General features: G+C 38.5%; 1 protein-coding gene across 11 annotated transcripts in view; it reads left to right on the forward strand.

Moving 5' to 3' along the window:
• Positions 1-468: 468 nt before the first annotated feature.
• Positions 469-14,994, forward strand: part of LOC131067702 (probable trehalose-phosphate phosphatase C) — a 185,363-nt gene continuing 170,837 nt past the window's right edge. For 3 of the 11 annotated variants that reach the window (XR_009111866.2, XR_009111865.2, XM_059216808.1), the window contains exons 1-3: positions 472-776; positions 1,195-1,259; positions 1,406-1,513. The gene's annotated coding sequence lies outside the window, so the exon portion shown is untranslated. Of the gene's footprint in view, positions 777-893; positions 1,098-1,194; positions 1,260-1,405; positions 1,514-14,994 lie in introns of those variants that run through there. The other 8 variants (XM_058002822.2, XM_059216815.1, XM_059216814.1 and 5 more) reach the window with 7 other exon arrangements.

Below are 14,994 nucleotides of genomic sequence, written 5' to 3' on the forward strand. Positions count from 1 at the left end.
AATGATAAATATTTCATTTATTACTTTCCTAACTAAACTTTGAAGTGGATGGTTATTGATCCACTTTTACATTTCAAGAAATTAAAAAAACACAACTTCTATTAACTATACTTATTTCTTCAAGAATACTCTATAGACATCAATCTAGAAGACCTCTACTTATACGCCTATTTATAATGATTTGCGAGCTCCTTCAATCTCAACTTATGAAAATCCATAGACTTAACTAATTTATTTAACTCATTCAAATAAAAATGTAGCTTCCAATTTATCATTTACTTATAAGCCGAAAAAAAAAACCATTTTACAAAATCCCTTTATAATTACCCACACCTGTATAGCTAAATTATAAGCCAATTAAAAAAATTCTCAAAAATAATGTATCACATTTTTCTTTTTGCAGACTTTAGTCAATAAAAAATGAAATTCAAACGATAATGATAAAATCAATACAACACTAAATCTCTCTTCATCGTCAACTCTAAATCAAAATCGAGAAATAAATAAACCCAGACACTTGACCCGGCTATTAAAGTATTGAGTTTCAGTTTCCCATCCTATAATTTTGTCCAAGGCCGAGTTCGTTGCAATTCAGATTAAAAAAAGAACCGAAGTTTTCCATTCAAACTAAGAAAAACAAACAGCCCACGCCATTGCCAGGAGTAACAGAGGAAGTTGCAGAAACTAACCGTAGCAAAAAGGATTCTGGTACATCCCTGCGACCCCACATTCTCACATAGGACAAATAACACTCTCCAAGCAATTCTAGTTTCTTGGTAAGACGGTCAAAATCAGGCACTATTGCTCAACTGTTTACATCAAGAGACGAAGCAGAACTTGTATTTAAATTTATTTTTTTTGATTTTTGAATTTGCCAATGACCCACATGCTCTTACTCAATTTACAAAAATGGGTCACTGTTTTCTTAACTATCCATAAAGCCAATTACGGAATCACTGTTTCACTTACCATCCATGAGCCTAATTGCTTTTAAGATTCATCTCATTTTAAAACACATACTAGCTCCTAATTCATGGCTTGCGTCTGTTTGTTTGAATTGGCCTTCTTGAATGAGCGATTTTAAAAGTTTCTAGCTGGTTGATGTTTTATTCATGTCCATGTTTGATGTCCATAAATTTTGTTCTTCTGGACTAACATAACTATAAATAATTTGGGCTTATGTTATACTTGCAGGATACGCTGTGCTCAAGGCTTATTGCTTGGACAGAACCAAAAATTGGAGTCTTGCAGCGTATAAGGTATGTAGCTATTCGAAGAAAATATTTTAAGGAACAGCAATTTCAATAAATCGGAAATTAATAAATTATACAGATTATTTTTCTCTACACACGCATGAATCCATATCTAGGCTGTTAGTTAATGCTAAGTTTTTATTGGCATGCAGAACCGCCGTAGAGCAATCTTTCAATCGTAAATAGTCATTATTTGTAATTGCATGTTAAAGTACTCAGCATTTGCAGCATAGCAACCACAAAGATTAAAATGGGAAGAGGTGCCTTTCTTTGCAACATAATATCCTGATAATGCTAAATTCATATACTTGCAATGCATTCGGACGTGGAAGCTTTCTCTTGCTAAACAGTAATACATATTTGTTTTCTTTAACAAAGCATTAAGTATGTCAGGTAACCTCATCTGAAGCCATTTTCTATCTGGTAATTTCAAATCCTAGAGATAATTAAAATCCAAAAGGACTATTGTCCATGTATAAGTCCTTTGTTTCTCGTATTTGAATTTGATTTAATCTCCCTTATTCTCGTTCTGTAGCTAACTGCCTTTCATTTGTAACTCCCACTCTTAGTTGACATTAGCCGTTTTATCCACTAGCCTAATTTTATTTTCTGGGTATGTTTATATTAAAGCTGTTTTTCAATTTTTTGAGTAAGTCCTTGGTATTTTTTTACTAAACCTTGGATGGAAACGTATCAATTCTTTCATTTATTAGTGACTATCTTAGCATTACCGGTATTAGCCTCGGGGCTTTTGAACTCCTCATATACAATTGCTTCAACTTAGTTGTTTTAAATCGTCTCCATTTCCTTCTCTAGATAACCATGACACAACTGGCAGCTTGTAGAGGCTTACTTTTGTTGAATAAAATAACTTTATATTAATTTCCAAAAGAAGATCATATAGCATGAAAACCAGGTTCTGTCCATCATCTCAAAAAGAGGCTGGAATGGCAATTCCACTTATGGCATACCCTGGAATTACTGTAATAACTAAAAAATTCAACTGGACCCATGAAGGTGCTGAAAACTCAGCTCCAACACAGAGGACATACTGACAACCACATAAAATGGAGTGCTGAAAACAACAAATACACCAGCAGAGCAAATTTGTAATAGGCCCTGATCTCAGCCAAAAACTCATGGGAATAAATAGAGAACTAGACATCATAAAAGATACCAGTAGATAACAAAACGAAAATGCTTAAATGTCAAGATCTGGGGAAGTTACGACTACTAGAGAGGGACATATTGAATCCCTTATGTTTATTGCTTCATGACCCTTCAACAGATGATCTGAAGCTTCAACTATGCCCATGCATCCATTACAGAGGGCAATTTCCAGGATTCCTTTTTGATTAGCAGGAATGCCAATGATTACTATCATTTCCAACTTATGGATTTGACTTTCCATCTACTGTATATGGCTGATCCCGTTCAAGACAGGGAGCAACTTTGGGTCACCAAAGATTTTGTTGTAGACAGGAGCACTGTGTTCTGGAAGCTTGTGAGTTCTCCTTGGGTTAAACCAGGTTGTGGCCTGGGGCCTGCCCATTTGGCCCAACTATGTCCTAGGTGGGCGTGAGCTCCTGACACTGGCCAAACCTAGGCCAAAATTGGACAGAGATCAGAATCCAGCCCAGACTGGTCTGCTTCATCCAAGACTCATGGAAAACCCAGTAATACAGTGCTAGACAAACCAAGGTATGCCATCATCCAATATTGCACTACTAATTCTTATCTTCAAAACTTTGTTTTTGTTAACAGACTTCTTTTAAGTTTGGTTTTTGTTTGTCATCTTTGTTGGGACTCAGTCCTGTAATGTCAATTTTTGCTTGATTTCTTTTCCTTTTGTATGTTTTGGCCATATTTGGACCCCCTTCTATAAATGTTTTGAAATGTCTTAAGTGGGTCTCCCTTGGTCAAAATTGCCTTTGAGTTATTCATTGGTATTCCCCATGTGCTTCTAGTGTGTTGCAGCTGCCAAATCTTCAAAGAATGTTGAAGTGTTTGGTTTGTAGGTTGAAGTGTTTGGGTTGTAGATTTGAAAGTTTAAATCTGTACAAGATGTAGGAGTTGTTGAGCTTTCCTTGGCTGGCATGCCTTTTGACCGATGTAGTGCCTTATCTCAGTATAGGAACATTCAACAGTCTTGCCAAAACAATCTTAGGAACCTACTATCCCTAGCGCTCACAATATTTCTTGGCAAGCTATATGGCCTAAATTTCTCTCAAAAGCAATACAGCAACCTGAGAAATGCTGAAATTTGAAGAAATGGCAAGAAAGTGTGCATTTTTGTTAATCTATCAACAACAATATATATACAATCTTTGCCTTGCACTTTTAACAATCCATAGTGAAGTCCATTGATATATTTTCCCATTTCTTATTTGTAACAGGCAAGGGCTGCAACAACCTAGTTGGAAAAGTGTGCTCATTTTTGTTTTGTTGACATACTTCACATTCTCTAATATGCTTAAGGAGTGTCCTTAAGCTCTTTCCAAGTAGAACTCTCTTGAATCTGCTTATAAGTCTTGAAATATCTGAAAGATCCCTGATAGATCTTTGCTGTTAACCTGCTGTAATTTTTTTATTTTTAATTCTGTTTTCCTGTTTATTTAAGTTTTTCTTACAGAACTAGACAGAATTGCAGAAAGGGTTGTTTACTTTTGTGTTTTTGATTGTTTTATAGCATAGGAAGGAATAGATAACAGCAAATATGAAGCCATACTGAAATAACTGAGTTATACAGCAAAAGTCAGAATTATTGCAAATCGTACCAGGCAGATTTGTCTGAATTACAAAGCCAAACAATGAATCCAATGTATTTCCCAAGCTCTCATACAAATTCGAAGTCAAACTGGAAGATGAAGAATGTTCTCCAAACCCACATACACTGGAAGTGAATACAAGCAATACCCTATACACCACGTGGTGTATTTGCTGCAAATGGCATTCCTCCAGCTGCAATGAACCACGTCTCCACTGGAAAGATGGTAGGCTACGCTGAAACCCTACTGAGAATTGATGCCTCTATCCTTAATCACCACGCACAATGCCTTATAAGTCCGGTGCCAAAGATTGCTGAGGGCTACGTCCCAGCCAATCCTAATCCTGGGGTTTGCGTCCCAGTCTAGAAATCGCTCTCCAGAGCAAATTCATACAAGTTGTCAAATATGCAAAAGATGATCATAGAATGAAGCTCCTATCCCCTTATAACCCCTCTCAATTGCAAATCGAACCCTAATTATCTCCAAGTGGCATGGTCTAGTGGAAATGTTATAATTTCTTATTTTAAAGTGGTCATGTTACTAGAAAATGACCTTTTTCCTCATAGACAGAAATCCGCTCACTGAATTGCCCTGAGACCAAAGAGAAAGATTTAAAGAATTTCAAGATCTTTCCAACGAGCTATCACACAATAGGGTGCCCATCCAGATGAGGCCAAAAATCCCCTTATTACTCCAAAATGGCTAACAACTTAGCCTTATTTAATTATTAAACGCTAACTTAGGAAATATTAAAAATATAACCCAAATAGCCATAAAATGCCCAACTGACATTACAAACCCTAAAATCATCCTGTCACTTGTCTGTGACTGAAGTCGGAAATCAAGGATTCACTGGTAGTCTCATCCCTAAAATCTAGGGATGCTCCTAAAATTTAGGAAACAAGCCCAATCTCTCTGAAACTGAACCCAAAGAGGCATCTCATGGAGACCCAACCTTGGGCATGATCAAACCTCCTAAAAAGTAGGAACTGCCTCCTAAAAACAAGGAATGTCTCCCAATTGATCAATAACTGCTAGAACACCAAGTCTCCAACACTGAATAACCATACCGGGTCTCTGTCCAACCCTGTCAGCCTACACGACCCCATAATAAGCTGACTCACATGTCTCTGCTAGACAGAGCTAAAGAGGGGACATGACAATATCCTTCATGACCAGCCAAGGGAGTATAATGAAATGTTCTCAAAATCTTTTCTTTTACCTTAGATTCAGGAACTAAGAAGATTATATCCTTGTAAAGAATCAATTCATTCACTACCACATATCATTTTGCAATTTTCCCTCCAAGATGGTAGTGGCAAAATATTTTTTAGCATATTCCAATAGAGTATGGACCTTCCAATCTGCTGTAATCTCCATCATAGAACATAAATTTGGCCTTCTGGACAAAGTATCAGCCACTATGTTCTTTGTAAAAACTCTTACTAGTTTCTCACCAAAATTTTCACCCTTTTCTCATGAGCATTTTGTCAAACAGTTTGCATGATTGTGATTATGAAGTTTTCTGTTTGCAAGTTTATGTGTTGATGGATTTGCAATGGTTTCATATAATAAACACAATGCTTGGCATTCATAAAAAAGGAATAAATGCCCCAATTAAACTAACTGTTAACAAGGATATTTTATATTTACTAACTTGCTGGGACATATGATAAACTTTCATAAATGAATAGTCATCAAGTAACAAGGTCCGCTCTGAAATGGTGTACCAAACCCCCAACTTTCAATCCCAAACTAGAAGTCTACCAGATCTGAAAGTGATGCCCAGCAAGTCTAAAAGTAACGCCCAGTTATGAAGTCTTCTGCTGTTATAGAACCCTGCCACGCCTCTCTATTGGATTTGACAATTCAAATCTGATATGCACCTGAAGAACTGATTTCACACTTCTAAATCAAATGCCTAGCACTATGAGCTTACATGCCACCCTCAATCTTCTACATCCAGCAGAAAGTGTGCTTTATGTTGTCAAACCCCCATGTCTATCTTCCAAAAGATGAAGCGACCAACATATGGCTCCCAAATTGCCTTTAAATTGTCATTTGTTTCCATGCCAAGCCCTTCGGAAGCTAAGCCATTAGGCAAAAACCCAAATTGCTCACAATGAAGAAATCCACACTCCAAACTGGTAACACCAAACTCAATCACCCTCACTCACAAACATTATCACCCATATAGAATATTTCATTCAACTATGGCATCCCAACAAACTTCTGAAGATTCTTGCAGTTAGCTGGTAAACAAATTATGAAATCATTAACTTTTTATGTTGATGATGTACTTCCTTCCTTCACTCTCAATCAAGAGTAAATTCCACTTCCAATTGTGGTTTATCTTGGTGGTAATCAACTAATCTATCCCAAGAAGTGCATTGTATGCCTTCTTCTGCAACAGGATGACTGTGAAGCTATGTTACCCCAAGTTTCTAGGATGGGGAAATGGGTTTCCGGTATGGATTTTTTTTTTGCCATTTTAGGGGATGGGGGGACGACAGAGGGTATATATATATATATATATATTCATAATTTCATATGATAACAATTTAACAATGTAACACTGATAAATCAGAAATCTAGATTGAAATTCTAAAATCTAAATCATTCATGAATTATAATAAATTAATAATCAATCATCATATACATTATACGCAGCAATCGAGTTGAACTTGAAAAGAGAGTTGAAACTTAAATTCATAAATTCATACACATTCATAAATATAATTCATTGAATCTGTAATTACTGTCAATATCATCATCATGCATATAATAATATCAATATCAAAATGCCCAAAGGCTGTAGGTTTCAATGTATCATATATGTCAAAAGTCTCAAACAAGTCAATGATTCAAGAGTCAAAACTAAAAGTAAAACAAAGAAAGTATGCTGCTGCCCCTAGTCTTCATCAAATCTAGTCATTGTCACTGCTAGGCTCAACCTCAAAGGTTGCATCATCCAACAGAATCCTAATCAATCCCTCTTGTTCCTCCTCATCAACCTGGGTTGGTGTCTTCCGGACTAATATCCGACTGTGATGCTGGACTGTGTTGATACTCATAAGTCTTGTTGACGGGTATTTTGTGACCACACGAACATAGAATAAAGTTTTCCAATGGTCACTTTATCCTCTCTTGATCAAAATCATATGTATGCTAAGATTGCAAGAAGATCATACATTGAATCCAAGGTTCCAACTGCGTACTAGCGACTTTGCAGTGGATATAGACTCGTTTGGTTGATGTTTCTGGTAATCCAAGGGACTTACGTTTGGATCATTCTTTCACTCTTTTGTTGTGGCTGGTACTTCATCATCGGATATAGCAATTCTGTGATGTTTTTGCTTCAAACGAACTAAACTGGAATGGACTGAAATTAAAGGGGAAAAGATTTAGGAAGACTAAGCTAAATCTAAGAACTCAATAGGTAACAATGATCTAGGTGAGATCAACCACACTTTACTTCGTCACTAGTAGACAGCTACATTAAGAGGGTGCAATCTTCAGAGGTTGTGTTTGTAAGATTTTAAACTGTCAATGAACACCATCAGAGAACAATGTTCATCCAACAATTTAGATTAAGAACACACATATAAAAGCTCAGTCCAACCTTGCACTATGGATAGAAATCATCTATCAACAAAAGGTATGAGCAAGCGATCTCACTATAAAACACTGCAATCAACTTCGTTCATCTAAATGCTTGAAACAAATCTAAACTAATCGAGGAAGGTGAAACCATGCAAGCCACAAAATAACACAAGTGAACACCATCAGTGAACAATGTATCACTCTTATCATCTCAATAACTTATCGTAACAATTTCATACGATCTCCCTCCTTTACAAATGAAGGGGTAACCCCCTTTTATAGACCTCCAGGAGAAAAATGGACGACCCAGATTACAATCAAATCAATGGCTGAGATTGAACATGCAAAACCTTAACTAGGTTTTGACCAAAGATTCCAAGTATGATGCTAAGTAGTGGGAATCAACATTAATGACGAATCAAGCCCATTATGTATTAATTGTTTCCCACTCCTAAAAAGTGGCATCCATTATGCATTAAATGCACCACTACATCCAAAATCGCCCAACAGGCGTTAAATGCACCACTATCTCCTTAAATATGCTAGCTGCCATGCAATTAATCAGCCATTACTTGGTGAAATATTCCTCAGTAATAAATGTGTCACTATGCCTTCATGTAATTAATAGATTCTCATCCAAAAATGGACGACCATTATCTTGTTCATTTATGGTGAATGCAATGAATCTGGATATGACGACTTCCAGCTCTCCTACGGAGAACTTGGCATAGTTTCAATTTTGAATTCTAGTAACGAAATATCCTCTTCACACTTGGAGAAAAACTTCTCCCATCTTGATATTGCTTCTTGAAGAATTTTAACAATTTTGTCCACTTCTGGAATTCCAAGAGAAAAATTTTCTAGAGAGATTTTTGTCCTGAAGGAATTTTTTTGTGTTCTCGTGCACACTTTGTCTTGTAGGGAGACATTTCCATCAACTGACCACTTTTCCATGTTTGACAAATTTTACCTTGTCGGGAGTCTTGGAGAGAGAAAATTCTCATAGCCAATTTTTCTTGTGCTTTGAAATTCTTCACCTTGGGTGCATTTCTTGCATAAGGAAGGATTTTTTTTTTCTTGAAATTTTGAATTTTTCCTCAACCTTGAATTCCATGTTTTGTTTTTGTCCTTGGGCACACTTCGAAGGTGGTGAAGGATTTCTTTGGAATTCACATTTTCCTCCTAGACCATGTTTCTGCATTTTCTACTTGTCCTGGAGCGCATTCACTAGGAAGTGGAGGAATTCTTGAAAATTAGACTTTTCTTCCTTGATGTCATTTTGGCACCCATTCCTTTCCTAGAGCACATTTTCTCCATGGTGAAGGAATTTTTGATGTGGAAGAAAATTCCTCCTTAACCCCATTTTGGTGCCCATCTACTCCTTCGGAGCGCATGTTGCATAGGAAGGAGGAATTTTGGAAATCGGGAAATTTTCATTTTGGCACTCTATCTTGACTTGGAGCGCTCCTTGAGGGTTGTAAAGAAATTTTGGCATGAAGGAAAGAATCTTCCTTGACCCCACTTTGGGGCCTTACCCTTTGCCTTGGTCGCAATTTCTAGTTGGAGAAGGAATTCTGACTATGTTTGAAAAATCCTCCCTTGCTTAACTTTGGTGCCTTCTGCTGACTTGGAGCACATTTTCTCCACGGTGAAGGAATTTGGAGTTTGAACTTTTTCCTTCTTAATCCCATTTTGGCTCCCTCTTCATGCCTTGGGCGCATTTGCCTTATGGAGAAGGAATTTCTGCCTTGGAGGAGAATTCCTCTTGTTCATGCATTTGGCACTCCTCTTCAACCTTGGGCCCAAATCACACATGGAGGAGGATTTTCTTGTCTGGGAGGAAATTCCTCCTGTACCCCTTACTAGGACCCATCTTCTATCTTGAGCGCCATTTCTAGGTGATGAAGGAATTTTGGTTGAAATGAATTTTCTTTCATGTCATGTTTCTAGCGCCCATCTTTGTCTTGGAGCACTTTCTGGGAGGTACAATGGAATTTGTTGAAACTTAGAAATTCTTACCTGACTTGTCCATTTTTCATCTGTCCCGTTTTGATTGCCACCTTTGGATTAAGGATGATTTATCATGCCTTAGGAGCAATTTTTAATGCTTTTTCCACTTTAGGAAAGAATTCCAGACTTAGCCATTTTCTTGATCATTTGGGTGTTTTTTTCAATTTTTTGGATTTGGAACTTGGATTTTCAGGAATGCTTTGCCATCAGTGTCCTACCCACTGCCTAAAATAGACGTGCCAAAAATAGACTTACTAGAAATAGTAAGTACTTCCAAACATCAAATTAGGGCAAACCGGGACAAGGTGACACTAAAAATAGAAATTGTTAAAAATAGTAAGTTTGTTTAAATGCAAAATTAGGCCAATCCGAGGCCCAGTGAAACTTACTAAAAATAGTAAGTGCTTAAAATTCACTCAAATTTCACTAGTAGCTTCCTTGAAGGGTTTCGACTTCATTGCAACATTTAGATTTTCCAAAACCCTAAGAAAATGACCTCAAATTTGTTTGAAGGGCATAAACCCTAAAATAGACAAAAAAAGGCTCCAGACTTAGTCAAATTCGCTCAAAACATTTGCAGATTTGATCATATTTTACAAAAACATTTGTAAATCTGGGGAGACCGATGGGATTGCTGCGAAATGACCCAAAGAACCACAATTAAAAGACCAAGAGGACCAAAAAAGCAGGGGGTCCCCATTTGCAATGGGGCGATGTGTGAAAATGTCACAACATCTTGCGCCAATTTGAATAAACGTTCCTGAACATTTGAAAGATAAAAACCCAATCCATACCCAAAATCCTTGAGAAATTCCATCCGACCTATCAAATGACTAGAAAACATACATGAAAGGGAAGTAAAATCTTACATTGGATCAAGTCACTCAATCTCGAATTACCCAAGTGTGTGCAATTGAATTCATTCCGGTTCATAAGATCATTGAGACCCTCAGAATGCCCCATGGTGAGCTATGTATGTATCTCAACTCCAAAAGCATCCTGGACATTGCCTCGCTGCAAGTCAGGTGTTCATAGCCCTGATGAGGTTGTCGCTGTAACTCCTACAAACATTGCTCCACTGCCAGCCGGGTATCCATAGCCCCGGTGGTGTTACCCACATATTCCCAAAGCCAATAGCTTTGATATTTCTTTTCATTTCTCTTTCTTCTTTCCTTTCTATTTCTTTTCTTTTTTTCTGTCAATTCCGCAATTGGCTCGTAAGCAATGAAGCTCACAATGGGTTTGAGAATTATAGTGGCGCTAAAGCAAGATTTAGGATTTTTCATTAGCCACGACTTCTCCTAAGGAAACCTCAATGACTTAGATAAATTGATTAAGTGTGACGGATTTTCATGAATGATTCTCCAAGAAATGAGTTAACACAACTAAGTACAGACGCTTGACTGGGTTAAGATAACAATGCCTTTCTCACAAATGGGATCCCCCAAGGACACCTAAACTAAACGACAACTACAATTTCAATTGAACAATACTCACAATACCTAAATATATACAACTCCTAACATGATTTCTCAAGATGTGTAGGAGCAACATGGCATTAGTCATGGTTAGAAGCCTTGCAAATTTATCTTTAAACTCAGAAAAGTAGTCATTCATAATACAAATCTCAAACTCAAGCAAAACTTTAGGAAAGATTATCAACTGGGGCAACTCATCTGGGCCATGATTAATCCATAAACAAGTTGCTCTTCCTAAATTTCCATAATCAAATTCATAGCTTTCAAACTAAGGAGCAAGGAAAGAGACAACCTAGTGGTTCTTGTGTGTGGGCGAGAATTCTTGTGTGTCATCCATTGCTTCATCAGGAGCTTGAAGCTGGTGATGTATCATCCCACTTGCATCTGAAATATGCAGATCGGGATCACACTCAATGGCGAGCAAACTGTGGTGTGAACTGGATTTGAATGGGAACTTTGAAATATAGGACATTTCTCTAGCTAACTCCTTTTGAATATTTGATAACGAGTTGATCCCCAACCCGAATTTCTCTTCATTCTTTACTTCTATCACAACAACTTGTTCATTGGTTGGCATCTCACGTATCTCAATATCTTTTAGTCGTTATTCTTGGATCTTGAGTAGGGGATCAAGCATCGACCCGAATTGCATTTCATACTCTACTTCCATCTCGACATCCCACTGACTGTCACATATTCCTTCCTGCCTCGAGCTGCTTATCATTTCTCCCATCTTGTTAATGCATGATTGAACTTCTTCGTCGAGGATTACTCCTTTTGGATACTTCTTCTGTTGCAAGATCAAACATTGATCAAAATTTTCTCCTTCATGAGAGGTACTAAAATGGTTTTCTCTATCTTGCAGTTGTCTTTCTTCATTTGCACCAACGATTTGATCCCCATGTGTTGATGCTTCCAAGCATTGAATGTGACTTGTCATTTCTTGAAGGTCTTCTATGGCTTCTTTGATCTTGACTCGGACAACTTCCAGTGTGATGCAGGAAACGTTGTCCCCCACTTGAATGCTTAGATCATTGGGTTCAGTAGCACTATCTATCTGTAATTCATGTCCATTACCGCTGGATGGTGTTGCAATGTTTTGTTCTTTTGATGATGCTGACTTCATTTGTTCAAGACAGACTCTCCAGATTGTATCTATAATGCATTTCGTTGTAGGCCTTTAATAATCTGATTTGACATTTGACTTGGTTGATAGCCTCTTCGCATATTGGACATGTGAATTCTGAGTGAGGTGCATTGTGAATCTGATGCCAACAGGGAAGCAACACGCCTTCAAGTCGTATATTACCAATCTCAATCTGACTCTAAATCCTTAACTTGAATCTTGAGAAAGGATCATTTCCATTGCAATCATCGTCAGGCTTTATGCACAATTCTGGTTTTGGAACATCCCAAAAAAGTATTTTTCCTTGTAAGACCAGTTCTATCCTTGACAAGAATGTCAAGCAATTCATCTCATCATTCTTGGTGGTTTCATGAATCCGACACTTCCTTGGTAAGGCAAATTGGGACAAATTCCTGGAGTGCGGTTTTGCATTCAAATATTCCTGAATCTGAGCGATGTCCACAAGGAGACTATCTTAACAACAAGAAATATGAAACGGTCACCCATCCATGGAGAAATCTTCTTTTTGATTTTCTGTCTTTCAATTTTTTTTTGGATTTTTTGACATATAAGAGATCTAACATATCTTTGATTTGGCACTTGAAAGCTCATACTAGTTCCATCCAACACGAATTTCTGCACTTGTGAAAATGAACGATTTGATGTTCAACCCTCCTAGCGCCAATTTTGTTAAGCACGAAGGAGGCTAAAAATGGCTTGAGATAACCTCCGCAAATTTGAAATGATAGAATTTGGAGTTCACATATTCAACCCTCCTTCTAGCGCCAATTATGGTGAGTGTAGAGGGTAAAAAAGGCTCAAGATAACTTCCACAAATATGAATTGATAAGATTTGAAACTCATTTGTTCATGTCTGTGCCCTCCTAGTGCCAATTCTGTTGACGGGTGTTATGTGACCACACCAACACAGAAATAAGATTTGAAACTCATTTGTTCATGTCTGTGCCCTCCTAGTGCCAATTCTGTTGACGGGTGTTATGTGACCACACCAACACAGAATAAAGTTTTCCAACTGTCACTTCATCATATCCTGCGAGAAGCCTTCATCAATCACCACCCTTACTTTGCATGGCTTAAAATTCCTACCGCCATCTCCTCTACCGCAAGAAATGCCTCTTCATTTCCTAGCGTAGAAGAGCCCTTTGGGCCTCTCTCATTTATTCCCCCAACTCCTTTTGGCACACCCTTTTCCCCTGCCGCTCCCCCCATCCCACTGATTTGAACCATGGCTCTCTGGTTTCTCATACTTCCGTGCTTTACGACATCCCTGACCAGCCCCCCATCCTTGTCACCTCTCCCCCTCATTGCCACCTTTTCACCCACACAAACATCACAGATGCTATTAGAACTATGAATAGTAGCAGGGCAGCCGATGAGGAGGGATTTCAGGCCAAGTTCTTCAAGCATGGTAGTGATACCCTGAGATCTTATTCAGCTAACTTATTCAATCATGTTGTTCGCATTGGATTTCCTCCTTCTTGGTCACATCACATAATCCACCCGATCCACAAGGCAGGCTCGACTTTTGATCCCAACAATTACAGGATTATTATAGTTGGCCACTCTTTTTCCAAACTTTATGCCATAGTTCTTCATGCTATTCTTTCTAGAGAGTTAGACTAGCGTCGCATCTGCGCTCAGGGACAGGTAGGCTTCAGACTAGATTTTTAGACCATGGATCATATCTTGACCCTTAGAGCTATTGTTGAGGAGGCTCGCCACCGTTCCTCGAAGGTTTACTGTTGCTTTGTGGACTTCCGCAAAGCCTTTGATTTTGTGCCAAGGATGGCCCTTTTCTAGAGACTTCGGGACATTGGTTTTTCTGAGATTCCCCTGACTGCCATTATGAGGCTTTATGAGATGGTCCTGGGGCGTCTTAGGACTCCCCTTGGTTTCTTTGACTTCATTAGGAGCACCATTGGTGTTAAGCAGGGCTACCCCTTTTCTCCAACCTTGTTTGGTATTTACATTGATGAGCTAGAGGGATTTCTGTTGAAGCACACCCTTTCGTTGGATGGGTGCCACCTCCACCAGGTTCTGATCTCTATTTTTCTCTTTGCTGATGATGTTGTCCTTTTGGATGCCTCCCCTGAGGGTTTGCAAAGACAGCTAGATTGCCTTGCGGCTTTTTGTGACCTTAGATAGTTGACGGTTAATTTGGGGAAAACGAAGGTCATAGTCTTTGATTGCCTTAAGACCTCTCACCTCCAGTTTTTCTTCAAAGGGGTGGAGGTTGAGATTTCTCCGTCTTATACTTATCTAGGGATCAAGTTCTCTAGTCCCCGTTTTAGTTTGAGACCTGTCCTCCAGCCACTGATCAACAAGGGTTATGGTTCTTTGGCTCTTCTTGAGAGACAATGCTTCCGACACCACTTCCAGGACACCACGTCCAAGATGACACTCATGGACACTTTGATTAGGCCCACTGTTCTGTATGGGTATGTGGTTTGGGGGTTGTCCCTCTGGGAGTTTGATTGGGCTTCTGTGGAGCGGGTTTAGGTTCTTCTTCGGCACATCATCAGATGCAAGCAGATCATTCATCAAAATATCATTCTTGAGGAGTTTGGGGCTCACCCTTTCAAACTTGGGGCTATTTTCGACCTCATTTGGTTCTTGCATCGCCTATGGGGCTACGCTAACACTAGGGAGGGGCACCTCAGGTACCCCTACCCCACTTACTGTAATATCCCCACAATTTTTTTTTGATTTTGTCACAAAGTTACATTCAACACAAC

The sequence above is a fragment of the Cryptomeria japonica genome, chromosome 2 (genome assembly GCF_030272615.1).
Source record: "Cryptomeria japonica chromosome 2, Sugi_1.0, whole genome shotgun sequence".
Lineage (NCBI taxonomy): Eukaryota > Viridiplantae > Streptophyta > Pinopsida > Cupressales > Cupressaceae > Cryptomeria > Cryptomeria japonica.